The sequence below is a fragment of the Panicum virgatum genome, chromosome 5N (assembly GCF_016808335.1).
Source record: "Panicum virgatum strain AP13 chromosome 5N, P.virgatum_v5, whole genome shotgun sequence".
NCBI lineage: Eukaryota > Viridiplantae > Streptophyta > Magnoliopsida > Poales > Poaceae > Panicum > Panicum virgatum.
The window spans coordinates 67,010,760-67,024,889 of NC_053149.1; positions in this window are offsets into that span (position 1 = coordinate 67,010,760).

Sequence of the window (14,130 nt, forward strand, 5' to 3'; positions counted from 1 at the left end):
TCACCGATTGCTTTTGATATTGCAAGACACTATGACATTGAGGGCCCATCGCCTTCTTCCTCGCTCGGCTGCCGTTCTCCTCGGCACCGCGCGGAGCTCCGAGCCTCCGATGAGCCGCGCGTCGCGCAACGAGTTAAGAGTCTAGTGGCGCCATTGCCGGACAAGAGAGGTCGAGCGGTACGGCGGCGCCATTGCCGGCGCGGTCCAATATGTTCTGACTTTCGTGGCGTGCTTGCCTGCGGTGCCGGCGAGCGCCTCCACAGACACGACGAGGAGGCTACTGGCTTCTATTGCGACGTTGACTCGGACGCCGCGACTTCTGTGCTGCCGCACTAGCCGTCGTGCGCTCGCTGCCGCACGGCGACTTTCGGAGCGTCCTCCAAGCGGACCTGCTCTGCTCTCGCATCCAACACTCACGATGTCACACCACCCTTGAGGCGACCTGCTCTGCTCTCCACTAAATTATTCGTACGTATTTCTTCAGTCCTTCGGAAGATGGGGTTTAGTCACGATGTCTCTCACTCTGCAGGTTCTCGATCCGTGACAGCATGAACAGCAATGTGGCAGCCGTCTTGCATCCAATCGGAAATGCAGGGGAAAGACGTCTGCATCTGAATGTTCAGGATCCACAAGTGTTCCAAACTTGTTTACCCCCAATGTTCAGCTCTGGGATATTTGCTGAGACGCATTTACTCTGCAACTTGAAGTCCTCATTCTCTCTTCAAAATACAATCACAAACATCACAATTCACAAGGTACTGGTTCCTGCACAATCTCATGGAACGGTCAACCTGCCTCTGCCTGCGTGATTCTCGATTCTGAGGGCATGTTTGAGGCTGAAGAAGACCGGACTGGTTGAGGCTGAAGCTAGCGCACCGCCATGCGCTTGGCGCCGGGCGTGACGAGTCCCTGGTCCGACTTGGCGTCCGGCTTCTCCGCGCCGGTCTGGTCGTGGTCGATGGCAACGCCAGCGTCGCGTGTCAGTCGGACAACGCAGTGGCTGCCGCCGACGGTGTACATTGATCCTGGTGACCTCTGGTCTGTTCCTGAGACTGCGAGCAAGTCGTCGAGTGACTGGTGCGCGGCAAGTCCGTGGAGCATTGGAGAGCGCCGCCGCCGGTGGGGATCGCCTGCTGCAACGGCACCATACACCATCCTACTGTGGCATGCTCTCCAGTGTCGAGACGGGAAAGGATGTCGTTCAGAGACAAAGAAAAAAGGCAGGGTTGTTCTTCCGCCGGTGATGCCAATGCATCGATCCGCCTCGTTTGTGTTGTCTGCTCCGATCTCAGTACGTCCGTGAAGGAGATTCAATGCTAACCTGCTCAGTTTCTGCAGCAAACACCATATGGCTTCTGCTTGCGAAGCATTTACCTTTGCGTGGCCGCGTGACATCATGCACATTGCCGTCCAAACTCCCATGCGCAGTATAATTTCGGAGGCAATGTCACACTTGAGTTTAAGGGTGTGTTTAGTTCACTTTGCATTTTGTGTTTTTCAAGAAAATCTTCAACATTTGAAGTACTGAATGTAGACTAATCGCAAAACTAATTACAGATCTCGTCTGTAAACTACGAGACTGTAGTAAATTAGTGTCTAATCACGTACTAATTAGGCTTATTAGATTCGTCTCGCGATTTACAGTCCATTTTTGTAATGCGATTTATTTTTCGACTACATTTAGTACACTATGCAAACGATTTACAAAAAAATTGCGTTTTGGGTGTAAAGATCTAAACACGGCCAAAAGCCTGAAACGTTGTGGGCAAGAATCAGATTGGATCTCTTAGGCCGTGTTTAGATCCAAAAAGTGAAAACGTAAAATTTTTGTAAATCGCTTGCATGGTGTACTACATGTAGTCGAAAAATAAATCGCATTACACAAATGAACTGTAAATCGCGAGACGAATCTAATGAGCCTAATTAGGGTGTGATTAGACACTAAATTGCTACATTAATACTACAGTAAACATGCTCTAATGATGGATTAATTAGGCTCATTAGATTCGTCTCGTAGTTTACAAACGAGATCTGTAATTAGTTTTGCGATTAGTCTACATTTAGTACTTCAAATGTTAAAGATTTCTTTGCAAAAACGTAAAATGCAAAGTGAACTAAACACACCCTTTATCTACCCGGGATAGCTTGATATGTAACACCTTGACCTTATCTGCTGAATAAACTGCCTATACGTAAGCAGTGAGGGGCAATGACCTGATGCTGAAGTTGTAATTGCCTGCAGGGGGCAGCTTGGGTGTGCCAGTTCCTATTCCTTTGTACAAAAGAAAAAGACAAGGTCAACATTGCTGAGAGTAGGATTCTTAGTGAATTTTTTGCGTATAAATGTATCTCTTCCACTTCTAGGGCGTCAAGAGGAGTGCCGAATGAGCTCGGGTGGCTAGCGGAGGCAGTAGCCACGCTGCCGGCGCGGGTTCGACTCCTAGGAATCGCACCCGCGTCTCTCACCGGTGTGCGAACTAAGTGTTGCTCAGTGGTTGGGCAGGGGTGGACCTGCCAGCTGACCAGGGCTTGAACCCTGGTTTTCGCAGCAAAAAACGAGATACGGGCATTTTGTACGGATGTGGCGGGGGTTAGGGGGGGGGGTCTTGGCTTGTGTGAGAAAGATCTTCTTTCTTTCGTGTAAATGCCATGGGGTGGTCTTTCCCCCATAGGTCGAGTTTTTTTAGTGCGTCAAGAGTGGCTCTGAACTGTTCATCGTTCCCTGTTTATCCACATATTATTTTTATCTATTGCTTTGTATATGATGTTGAAATTCCCATGACGATCTGTTTTGTTGTTGGCTGTAGCTATTTTATGCCGTGTCAGTTCCCATTCCTGATCTGATAATGTATGTGTCTTTTACTGTAAGAAGTTAGAAGTCTAAATGATTAAATAGCGAAGGCAGTTTTTCTTTTGTTGTAGGCTTGCAGATAAATATTCACATTGGAAAACATGCATAGTTGGCTCTGCTCAAGCTCAGCGCTATTGAATAGGGTGGCTTTTAACTGATTGACCTTCTGGAATAGGAATAATAGCACCTATAATTCTTTCAAGAATCACCAACCTTCAAATGGATCCTGTTACACATCCGATTTGTTCGATTTTATGTTGCTGGACAAGCCGAAGGTAGCTTTTGAGAACTGTTGTGTGCTCCTTGGAACAACTTCATTCCATTTTCTAGTTGCATTATGTGCTGGGGTCATAGTGGTTGTACCACTAGGCTGCAATTCAGCACCCTGGGTGGGATGGGCATGAGATGATGTGCCATGTAGCCATGTAGTGCAAGTTTTTTGAATTGCAGTGATGCAGTCTGTACCAGTTACTTGGTTGTTTGGAATGGTTAGAAAGTATTATAATGAGCAACCTATCATCCCCCATAAACAGATGTTGTTTTATAACCACAACCTCCTGCACAATCATGAGAACGGAACCATGTTTCGTCGATAACAAAACAGGCCAGCCGGCATTCTCCATGACCTAGGAATCCGAAGCACAGATGAGATAAAAAAAGATTGACCTACTGGTACAAACAAGGGACAATTGTGTACTTATCCTGAAATCCTGAATAGACCAGCTCCAGAAGAGCTATTAGAAATGCAAGCTAAAGAAAGGAGGCAGGGTCAGGGTTCGTTGCGTCACCCTGATAACATGATGAGACATATGAGAAATCCACATATCGACCATAGCCAAATCTGAAGGAGACAACACCAACCAAACATACTGGACAGAAAAGAGTGGACCATTCCCAGACATAACTTATATGTATATATCGATCAATCATCTTCTAAAGCCTCTCTACATCTACATCAGAAAGTAGTTGCAGACACATCTCACCGTGTTCTGCAGTATCAAGCATAGCCTATCATCCTTCACGGTAAGAATCAACAACAGAACTGTACATCCCTAGCTAACAGAAGAAACCACTGAAACTAATTTTGTGTTGCCTCAAAAGTTAAGGTGATAAAAGATACTGCATTATCAAAAGCACACCAGAGGTTAAGACAACCAGCAAGTAGAGGAAAAGAGTCATATATCAGTGATAAGGGAGGATTAGATGTAGTACCACTGCAAATGAAATAGCGTGAAACACACAGGCAATGCTCAGCAAGGTGTAAAGAATGGCTTGCGCATAAGTGTCAACAACAAAGTATATGAATAGTATGCCCATGACATTCATGCCTGCGATGGATGGACATATAGTAAGAAAGAGCCAGAGATATGAGATGGCCAACAAAAAGGTCAGAAGCATACCTACAAATCTACAATCCCCAACCGAGAACTGAAATGTGCGTACACTAGCTCACACATGGATTGTGCGTACGCGCAGCATGGCACGCTGAGGGCAACAAGTGTCCAGAAATCCGCAAAGGAGAATTGTGAGCCACCATTTATCATCGGGTGAGAGTGCCTTCACTTTCGCTGCAATTTTGTCCGGTCCAAGGTACGGGATCAGAGTAAGGGAACCTAATAGGCCACACCCGCCATATTGGACCTCTTGTCATCCCTCTACAGCATCCAATTGGCAGGTAAGGGGATCAGACTTCAGAGGAACACCACTATCGAGCTAAACACTCGAAACATGCACGCAAACTGTCAAAGAATTGGTCACACTCCTACCTGACCGCGACCGGGCTTATCACTAGGAACAGAAGCCGCCGCCGTGCCAGCAACGCGATGGTCCCTATGCTCAGCCGCGACGCGCTGCACCGCGGCCATTTCATCTGCTGCTTCCTTGAGATCGTAGCACTAGCGTGCCAACTCTGCGCGCGGTCGCGGAGAGCATTGACTGTGTTGTTTTCTACCCGCTCCATCGCGGTGGCCACGGTGCCGAGGTCGGTGACGAAGTTGAGCCTCGCCGAGATTCCCGCCTTCTCGAACGCGTTGATGGCCAGCACCAGCTCATTGAAGGGTACGCCAGCGACATCCACGGCGATGACGATGTTTTTGGCCTGGGCTACTAGGTCATCGCCTCTCTTCTCAAACTTGGGTTTAATCCCTCTTATTAACAAGTCACAAAAGAGCTTGTTGCAGGCTTGCTTCTTCAACTCCTGGCGTAGCAACTTGGCAGAGATTGTCGCTCCGTCTTCGTGTGTTGCCGAGAAGCACTGTCTACAAGCCGCCATCGCTTTGGAAGTGGCGTTGAATCCTCCCTCTCCCCAGAAGATGCAACCACCACCAAGGACCCGCAGCCCGCTCCCCCTTACTCCTCCAGCCCAGCCATGGTGTGCTACAACTCCTATGTGTCCTCTGCAGTCTCCAAATGCTCGAGACACGCGACACACCAAATTTTTATAACATTCAATTTTGATGGAGTATATTATGGATATACATTAACAGAAAATCATTTAGAGAAAAATGATTCACAACTAAGAAATTTCTTTGACCACCTAAATAACTATTCATTTGGAACCACATATCACTTTGGTACAAAAACTATATAAATCATACTCAACCAAGAAGACCAACATATATAACAATTGCAATATTCACACAAAGGTTTGCTAATCAATTTGGGACTAGTCTAATAAAACTAAAATGTCACAAGTATAATTTTTTTAGTTTTCTAAAAAATGTATATAGTGTTAGTAAAAGAACAATGTGGCAATTTAAAGACATCGTATTTCAAAGGGAGGCCTCTATTTATAAGTGTTTATGGTTATTGTGGTATTGCCACGTGACAACTTCCATACTTTTCTTTATAAGTATCTACTTCTAGAATTTTCCTCATATTTTTCCATTTTTTAAATAAGTTCTACCATGTAAAATATCATGGTTGTTTTTGGAATATTCCACACTTTAGCATGGAGCATGGCAACTAATGCTCATGTATGCTCTCCATTCTTAAATTTAGCATCTCAAGTATGCAGCAGTGCTCACACTCAACAATCTTCCACGTATGAGATACGTATGTATTTCCTTTTGTTTCACACTTGACAAATGTTACTCGAAATCGTGGCAATCATTAAAAACGGGGAGAAGCAAGGCTTTCACTTAATGTAGATGCTCATATTGCGGTATGTGTCGTGTGTTTTTTCAAACTTGGCAACAGGCCGCCCGCTCGCACCCGTCCGGTCCACCACTATTTATAGTTATTTATGGCAGTACGACATTATCATGTGACGAGTTGCCACTTTTTCTTTATAGAGTAAATTGCACCCTAGGTTCCCAAACTTGTCCCACAGTTTCATCTAGGTCCTCAAACTCTCAAATCGTTCATCTAGGTCCCTAAACTGTGTTAAGTGTTCCATGCGAGGTCTCAAACGTTCCACGTGAGCATCCGAAGTCGACGTGACATACCACGTGGCGCCAAAGTGGAAAATATTTACAAAAACCCCCTAAAATATTGTTCATCTTTAACTTTTGAGTCCTTTTTCTCCCCAAGCACCTCCCTCAGTCTCATCCTTCCTCCTCTTCAGCTCGAACAACGCCGAGCCAAATCCGGCGACCACCGGCCTTCCCCGCCCGATTCCTCTGGCATCCTCCACCACCCCAGCCCCCTTCCCACTTGTTTCGCTCGCTCCCAGTCCAGGAATCACCGCACCACTGCCGGCCGCCATTGGAGTTGCCCGACCGCAGCTTGCTCGCGCCGCAGCAGCAAAGGCAGGAGGAGCCGTGGGAGCGAGGAATTAAGAAGGGGGCTTACCGGAGGCGAAGAATCGACGATGGCCAGCGATGGCAATGGAGGTGGTTGCTTCGGTAATGGTGGCGGAGGAAGAAAGCAGGGGGTTGGGGGTAGGCCGAGGTCTTAATGGAGGAGGGCGAGCAGGAGACATCTGGTCAGCGCGACGCGCCGCCGCCCCTCTGCCCAGTCCAAGGGCGAGCCGCTGCCATCCGATCAGCACCTCTTACGCATGGGATGGAGGCGCGGCGGAGGAAGAAAGGGCAGCGCAGGTTCGGCCGCCACCATAGCCGCGAGGGAGGATGGAGGAGGGACGCTAGAGAGGGAGGAAGGAGGGGCGTCAGACCAAGCTCGAGGTCCCCGACGCCGGATCTGGGCGCCGGAGTGCGAGGGAGGACGAGGGATGAGGACGCCGGTAGCCTCCGCCGCCACGCCAGGGCCTCCACCACCGTCGCGCCATGGCCTCCACCGCTTCCGTGCGGGCCTCCACCCCAAGGCTGCCGCTGCCCTGCTCGCATCTCGCGCAGGCCGCCGCCACCACGCCTCCCCGGCGGCCGCCATCACACAGGCCAAAGAGAGAGAGGGAGAGAGAGAGAGAGAGGGAGGGAGGGAGGGATTGGGGTGTAAAGAGGGCGTGTGGCCGGTGGCGGCAACTCAGCCACCACGAGATCATAGGGAGAGAGAGATTAGTGAAGAGGAGAGAGAGAAAGTCAAATAGCAGAAGATAATCAATGTAGGGGTTTTTTTGTAAATATTGTCCAGCGTGGCTCCATGTGGCATGCCACATCAGCGTGGGAAGCTCACGTGACGTATTTGGGACCTCCGATGAACCACTTAACAGAGTTTAGGGACCCAGATGGACGATTTGAGAGTTTAAGGACATATGTGGAACTTCGGTACAAGTTTGGGGACCTGGAGTGTAATTTACTCTTTTTTTTTATAAATATCTACTTCTAGAAATTTCCTCATGCTTATCCATATTTCTAAACAAGTAATACCATGTAAAATATTATGCTTTTAGAATATTCCACACTTCGTCATGAAGTATAGCAACTATGGCGCATGTATGCTCTCCAATCTCAATGAAAACTCATCACTCATGTACGCTCTCCAATCTTAATGAAGCTTCTCAAGTATGCATTGCTCTCACTCAACAATCTTCCACGTATGAGATATGTATTTTCTTTTATTTCCGCAGGGTGGAGGAAGGACTGTACGCCCCGGCCCCGCCACCGCCGAAACAAAGGATCGTCAGGCAGGGGGTGAGCGACGCTACCCGGAAATTCGTCAAGATCGCCATCATGGTACATACATACAGCTCTCCCACTCTCTAGATCAGATCGACTAATAATCAAGCCTAGCTAGCTAGACGGTGATCGCCATTATTGGGTACGCACTCAGTTCTTGAATCCGTGGATTCTTCCTATGATGCAATGCAAGCAGTAACTTTTAGATCTGTTTTGTTGTGCAGACCTTCACGACTGTTCTGGGCGTCGGGATACTCAATCTCCCTACTCGTGTCACGGTTCGTGTACCAGGATCCTATCTTGCAAGACCCCTTCAAGATTGCAGTGCATGTTGTATTAGCTTTCGCTATAATGGGAACAGGATACATAACCGCTCTAGCCGATTGCGACGAGGAGACGTGTATGTAGGGCTGCATCTCCAACTCTTGACAATTTTTTTTTGAAAATGAACTCTTGACAATTTTTGGAAGCGTCATTCCTAGTTTCAGAAATCCAAAGCTGGAGCTAGCATTTGTCATACTGAAAGTACTTGGTTATGCAATTTGTTATTAATTTGGGTTTGAATGCAAATCTTGATACGGATCTCAAAGCTCAAGTTGTGCGAAAACGGTCCGTAAAATATGGGATTATTCTCGGCAAATAAATATCGACCGTGTGAATGTTAGTGTTAGTTTTGCAAGGTAGTATATGTTAGAAATCTAGGCAATTTTATGTTTAATTTATTCCATAAATATGACGCAAACAAGAAATGCATGATCATGATATCATATATGTGCTTATCAAAGAAATTCATCATCAAAGTCATCATGAACATGAAACTAGTGCTAACCAGCAAAGCATGACATGTGAAAACTCTCAAATAAAGCATGTCAATCACAGTGTTTATGCTAATCACAAAGATTGCAATTTGGAGAATAAGATTAGCATACCCAGCGGCAGAGCCGGAAGCACCCGAAAGCGACATGGTGCTTTGTTGTTGTAGTCGTCCCGCTCGATGCAGTACAGAGATATTGCAGTGACGATCACGCTCGTTCGCCTAGCGCCAGGAAGAAGTCGTACCTCGCCGTCGCCCGAACAGGAAGGAGTTGACGTCGCCACCGAGAACAGGAATAGAAGCGAGTAGCCGTGCCGCCGCCGACACTCCCCAAAAATGTGATTGCCGTCCTCACCCGAGCAGGCGAACTCATGAACAGTAGTGTTTCGGAGGCCTACTCTTCTGGTGCTCGTGTGCGCAAGAACTGGAATGGGGCAGCAGGAACACAGCACAACGGTGGAGCTGGAGCTTTGTGTGTTGTACTTCTGGAAGACAGAGAAAGGATGCCTCTCTATAGGCCCCAGGCACCTTTGGCTGCTCAAGTTAATGCCATCAAAAGGCACCGTGAAAGGCCTTTGGCTGTCCAGCTTAATGCCATGAAAGGCACCATGAAAGACATCGTGAAGGACCTTTGGCTGCCTAGCTTAATGCCATGAAAACTAGTAACTCTCAGCCATTGAAATATCCGTTACTAGTCACTAACCACGGGTCAGTTAATAGTCATCAAATTGTTATCCAAAATGACAACACCCTTCTCAACTTCCAATGCGGTACTGTTACAATTGTAACTACCCCAAAATCATGTGCCTTGGCATTTATTGATCATTTTTAATAGGCATTTGGCCCATTAATTCTAACAATTCCCACCAAATTTCAAGACACATGTTCAGTTCCACCGTTGTTTAGATATATCGGTGTTTCGATGGAGACCTGGTTAGAGTTGAACATCCACCTAGAGCATGAGCTATACTTGTCACAACTGAACAATGGACTATGCCTTGAATTGACAGTTTTGTGCGAACAAGTTTCACTCAAGCCCTTAACCGATACTAGGCTGCAAACTGCATCCCCTCTATTTGGAGCATATAAGTCGTATTCCCGTGCCTTTCATGAGTCTCTAGAGATTACCCGATCTCATAGACTGTGACTAGCAGTCCAACTCATATAGGTGTGTTCCTTTTAGGATGTCCTATAGGACAACATCCCTGCTTTACCAAGCCACTCGGATCACATTAAGAGTTTAATCAACCTCCCTAACAGTATTGGAGATACGGTGCATCTCAAATGAGCTAGACTTTATTCTAAGGAGTCTCTCCCTCAGCCATCCACTAGTTTGTTTCGCCATCCTAGTTCACGGGATCTCCGATCACAAAGGACAGGTTACCACTATGGAATGGCTTCAAGTGGGTCTCAAGCCCAACTTGATGCACCTTCTATCACATTGCGTGATAGACCCTTAGTAAACTTATCTGCCAGATTATTAGATGTATGGACATAGTCCAATGATATTACTCCGGAGTTTCTCAACTTTCTGACAGTCTTCAGGCGCCTTTTCACATGCCTTGTAGACTTCACATTGTCCTTAGAACTGTTTACCTTTGATATTACAGTTTGACTGCCACAGTTCATGGATATAGCCGGTATAGATTCTCTACAATCGGCAAATCCATAAGGAGTTCCCGTAGCCACTCGGCTTCAGCGCCCGCCGTATCCAATGCCGTCAATTCTGCTTTCATTGTAGACTTCGTTAAGATAGTCTACTTGCAAGACTTCTAGAAAACAACGCCACCTCCAAGCAGGAACGCATATCCACTTGTGGCATACAACTCATCAACATCAAAAATCCAATTAGCATCACAGTAACCTTCTAGTACCCTTGGATACCCAGTAAAGTGAATGCCATAACTCATTGTGCCTTTTAGATAGCGTAGTACTCTCTCAAGAGCAACCCAGTGAATATCTCCTGGATTTGACACAAACTGGCTTAGTTTGCTCACAGCAAACGAGATATCAGGTCTGGTTGCACTAGCCAAATACATGAGAGAACCAATTATTTGTGAATATCTCAATTGGTCTCTTGCAATTTTCTGATTTTTTCTCATAATCACGCTTGGGTCATAAGGAGTTGGAGTTGGTGCACAGTCATCGTATCCAAAATGATTTAACACCTTTTCCACATAGTGTGACTGCACAAGAGTAACCCCACTATTTCCTTCTTCTCTCAATAACTTAATGTTAAGAATAACATTAGACTCACCCAAGTCTTTCATCTCAAAATTGTTAGATAGAAAATTTTTCACTTCTTTGATGACTTTAATATTATTCCCGAATATTAAAATATCATCCACATATAAGCACAAAATGACACCATTACCTCTACCGAACCGATAATACACACATTTATCAGCTTCATTCACCACAAAGTCGGCTGATGTTAAAGTTTTATCAAATTTCTCATGCCACTGCTTATGGGCTTGCTTTAGGCCATTCAAGGATTTTAGCAGATTACAAACCTTACCCTCTTGACCTTTTGCCACAAATCCATCAGGCTGATCCATATAAATCTCTTCCTCAAGCTCTCTATTTAAGAAAGCTATCTTAACATCCATCTGATGAATGAGAAGACCGTGTGAGGCAGCTAAGGATATTAGCACACGTATGGTCGTCAGTCGGGCAACTAGTGAGTAAGTATCAAAGTAATCTTCTCCTTCCTTTTGTGTATAGCCCTTAGCCACCAGCCTTGCCTTGTACTTCTCAACAGTACCATCAGGTCTCATTTTCTTTTTGAACACCCTTTTACACCCCACAGGTTTACATCCATAAGGACGATCAACCACTTCCCAAGTCTCATTAGACATAATAGAATCCATCTCACTTTGCACTGCTTTCTTCCATAAGTCAGCGTCAATGGATAAATATGCCTCAGCAATGGTTGTAGGAGTGTGTTCCGCGAGGTATATAATAAAGTCCTCACCAAAGGATTTTGCAACCCTTTGTCTCTTGCTCTTTCGAGTGACTGTATTATAATCCTACACAGGAGTTTCCACATGAGTTTCAAAATCATCATTATTTATCGGTTCATGGACATCCTAAAAAAAATAGAATCATGACTAGAAGTGCTAGGTGTATTTTTCATGGGAAATTCATTTTCAAAAAAATATTACGTCTCTAGATTCCATGATAGTACCTTCAATCATATCCGGTATTTTGGAACTTATTATTAAAAATCTATAACCCACGCTGTGTATAGCATAACCAAGAAAAACACAATCAACAGTTTTGGGTCCAAACTTTTGCTTCTTGTTAATTGGCACATTCACCTTTGGCATACAACCCCATGTTCGTAGATAAGAGATATTTAATCTCTTTTTCTCCCATTCTTCGAATGGTGTAATTTCTTTGTTCTTTGTGGGCACCCTATTCAGGACATGACACGCTGTCAAAATCGCCTCACCCCACCATTCCTTAGGTAGTCCCGCAGTTTCTAACATGGCGTTAACCAAATCAGTTAGAGTACGATTCTTTCTCTCAGCAATCCCATTGGATTGTGGTGAGTATGGCAGTGTCCTCTCATGAATAATTCCATGCTCCGCGCAAAACTCAGAAAATTCATTTGAAAAATACTCTCCTCCGCGATGAGAACACACCCGTTTAATTTTCTTTTCAAGTTGGTTTTCTACCTCAGCCTTATTGATTTTAAAATAATACAACGCTTCATCCTTTGTTTTCAATAGATACACGTAGCAAAATCTAGTGCAATCATCTATAAGCGTCATGAAAAATTTCTTGCCACCTTTGGTCAATATTCCATTCATCTCACAAATATCTGAATGAATTAATTCAAGTGGTGCCAACTCTCTCGCCGCAGCAGCCTTGTGAGGCTTGCGAGGTTGTTTTGCTTCAACACACACATGGCACTTTGAATTTTTGACCACATCAAATTTAGGAATTAAATTCAAACTAGCTAAGCGGGACATGCAGCCAACGTTAACATGACATAATCTCAAATGCCAAATATTAGTCTCAACATTATTAACCACATTGTTCACAGACTTAAAGCAAGTATCAATCAAAAACATGCGGAACAAGCCTCCGCTCTCATAGCATTTTCCAACAAAAGTTCCATACTTAGAAATAACACATTTATTGGATTCAAATACTAGCTTATAACCATCACGACAGAGTAAGGAGCCACTAATCAAGTTCTTCTTTATTGAGGGGACATGATGCACGTTCTTGAGCTGCACGGTCTTTTCCGAAGTAAGTTTTAGATCGACCGTACCAACATCATGAACAGCTGCACGCGCTCCATTCCCCATCAGCAAGGAGGTAGCCCGCCCGGCCTGGTAAAAAGAAAACAAGGAAAAGTCAGCACATACATGAATATTTGCACCGGTATCAACCCACCAATCAGTTGAATAACAAACTGAAAATGCAGAAGGTAAAAATTTACCATACCCAGAAGTAGCTGCTTCAATCTCAACGGTGTTAACTGATTTCTGTGCAGGAGACTTCCACTTAGCCTCCGGACACTCTCTCGCAAAGTGCCCTGTCTTGCCACAGGTGAAACATTTCATCTTTTCCTTGGTCATCTTTTTCCCCTTTTTGAAAGAAGTGGAGGGCTTCTGCTTAAGCTCTTGCTGAAATTTCTTTTTATGTGGTTTGGGACGACTCTTTTGCACCACATGTGCGCTAGAACTCCCCTCAACGACTTTCTTGCCTTTAACATCTTTTGTTCTAGTCTTGTCCTCAACATCAAGAGTCCCAACAAGCTCAGCAGTGCTAAACTCTTGCCTATTATATTTGAGAGACGTTTCAAAGTCAGTCCATGATTGTGGCAGCTTTGCAATCATGCAACCTGCCACAAACTTATCAGGGAGTGCACACCCGAACAGCTCAAGTTCCTTCACCAGTGCCTGTATCTCATGAGCCTGTTCGACCACTGGACGGTTCTCAACCATCCGATAGTCATGGAACTGCTCCATGACGTACAGCTCAGAACCGGTGTCAGAAATACCATAACGGGCCTCAAGTGCATCCCAAATAGCCTTACCAGTCGGAAGCTGTATATATGCATCAATGAGAGAATCTCCAATGACGCTCAGCAAGCTAGCCTTACAATTGGTGTCATCATGATCGAACTGACGTTGCTCATCAACGGTTGGAACAGTAGCAGGCATCTCAGTCACCACATAAAAGCAACACATAGAGGTCAACCACAGAATAGTTTTTTGGCGCCATCTCTTGTAGTGAGTGCCCTCAAACGGCGGTGGTTTCAACAAACCCGCAAAGCCAACAGATGAAAATTGCCTAAAATCACGTTTTTGGATTGTTAGAAATCTAGGCAATTTCATATTTAATTTATTCCATAAATATGACGCAAACAAGAAATGCATGATCATGATATTATATATGTGCTTATCAAAGGAATTCATCATCAAAGTCATCAT